The sequence below is a fragment of the Mastomys coucha genome, unplaced genomic scaffold (genome assembly GCF_008632895.1).
Source record: "Mastomys coucha isolate ucsf_1 unplaced genomic scaffold, UCSF_Mcou_1 pScaffold6, whole genome shotgun sequence".
NCBI lineage: Eukaryota > Metazoa > Chordata > Mammalia > Rodentia > Muridae > Mastomys > Mastomys coucha.
In genome coordinates, this window is record NW_022196912.1 from 102607008 (window position 1) to 102609136 (window position 2129).

Here is a 2129-nt window from a genome sequence, read left to right on the forward strand (position 1 = left end):
GGGGGGTGGTGGGGAAGTGCGGGGGCGGGAGAAGCTAGCAGGAGCCAAGTGGCCTGCTTCAACACTGGTCAGACAAAGATTTGGTGACCCTAGTGGTGAAACAGGGAGTATCTGAGCCCCCAAACCGTCCCTTGCTGCTGGCTTGAAGTTTCAGCTGCTAGCCAATCCCTGCTCACCTCCAAGCCAGGCAGTGCAGGTCACTGCAAGCCCAGGGAGCGAGGAGGTCCAGAGCCCAAAAGAAAAGCAAAGTCCTGCCGGGCGGTGGTGGCGCACGCCTTTAATCCCAGCACTTGGGAGGCAGAGGCAGGTGGATTTCTGAGTTCAAGGCCAGCCTGGTCTACAGAGTGAGTTCCAGGACAGCCAGGGCTACACAGAGAAACCCCGTCTGGAAAAAAACAAAACAAAACAAAACAAAACAAAAAAAAAGAAAGCAAGTCCTCCAGGAGAAGAAGCAAGTCTTCTCCGACCCAGAGAAGCCAGAGTCCCCACCACTCCAAGACCAAAATGAAACAGGAATGTGAGGACTATCTACAGAGAGGACTAGAGGATGTGCAGCCATCAGAACAGGACCAAAGGAGAGCTCGAAACAATGAGGCCTGCCAGTGAGCAAGGTTGGGGTTGAGACAGCCCAAACCTGCAGACCCAAGAGAAGGACTTTCGTAATGCAGGGTGGAGGGAATACCACCAGCAGAGTGAAAGTGCTGGTGGTAAGGCTCAGGAGGTGAGCAAAGAGGTGCCCCTTAAAGAAAAACCAAGCCTTGAACTTTCTGGGGCACTTCTTGAGGACACTAATACTTTCCCGGGTGTGGTTATTTAATACAGCAAGCCCCCAGAAGCCCAGATTCCCAAAGAACAGTGGGGTCTCTACCCCTTTAAAATTGATGAGGTACTTCCAGTCATGTACATCCATCGGCCCATCTGCAGAATGCATACCTCTGCGTAGACATTCAGGCATCTCAGACATTCCCATTGACCATCTCTCTTGCTCATAGACCTTGGTTCAGACAATTCTTGAACAGCAAGTATATTGAGCCACAGAGATACTATGAACTGAAAGAAAAAGACACAGTTAAATTTGGGTTCAGTAGCATTGACTATGTCTTGCTTCATGAGTCTTCAGAGATATCTGAACTTGAGAGGAAGGAAGATGAAGAGGAAGATGAGGAGGAGGAGGAGGGGGAAAAAGGAGGGGGAAGGAGGAGGAGCAGGAGGAGGGGAAGGAGGAGGAAATGGTGTCTGACATTAGAAACCGTTCCTACCAGAGGCGGTGGGGATGACTCCAGCACCTCTTCTTGCCTTAAGTCATTTTTCTGCTGCTGCCCAGCTTATGTTGCAGTATGAGAACTGTCACTTCCTGTTTTCTTGAACTCGGCACCGCAGCTGCCTGCCTGAGGGCACTTGTTTTCCAGTCTCACTAATTACAGAATTGCTAAGGACCTGAGTTTCATGGGTGTGGTTCATAAAGTTCTTTTCTAGGGAGCTCTTGGTTTGACTGATAGTGAGGAAGCACAGCTTTTAGTAAGATTCATCTAGGTTAGCAAGATTCACAGATTTTAGCAAGACTCTTGGAAGCAAATGGTTCTTGACATGTAAGAACCATATATAAGGGAGCTAATAAGGAATGGCAGAGTGTGCTGTGCCTGCGTTAGGAGGGCTCCTGTGAAAGATGAGCTGTGAGAATGAGGATGCTCTTAGTCCCTTTTAGGAAGATTGGCCTGAGGCAGGAGTAGGATGAGGGGGATGGGTGGGGTATGAGGCAAGGGTTCTCTAACACACCTGAACCAAACAGGATTGCTTAGGGATGTGACACAATAGAATTACCTCCATGAGTATAGAGGGGAGTTGGGAGGAAAGATTAGGCAATAGCTTACGTTTTCTACTTTACAAAATACATGATGAAAGCAATGTAAGCAAAGAAAGTTTTATTTCAGTTCACAATGTAAAGAGATTGAGAATTTGTCCTGGTGGAGAAAGCATGGCAGTGTATACTTGAGGCAGTTGATCATTTTATACTGTAGAATAAAAATTCTTAACTAAGTCCCAAAATGGAGTCAAGCATGTTCCTATAGAGCAGAGAAATCTTTGACTGACATGAACTTCACGCCCTTAGGCTGAGTGACTGTTCCAGG

The 2129-nt window shown here is 47.8% G+C and overlaps 1 protein-coding gene and 1 pseudogene across 2 annotated transcripts in view; both read left to right on the forward strand.

Annotated features, from left to right (window-relative positions):
* The window catches only part of Adck1 (aarF domain containing kinase 1), a 159886-nt gene that overhangs the window by 22503 nt on the left and 135254 nt on the right, over window positions 1-2129 (forward strand). The window lies entirely within an intron of this gene.
* On the forward strand, window positions 424-1167 carry LOC116081079 (annotated as a pseudogene).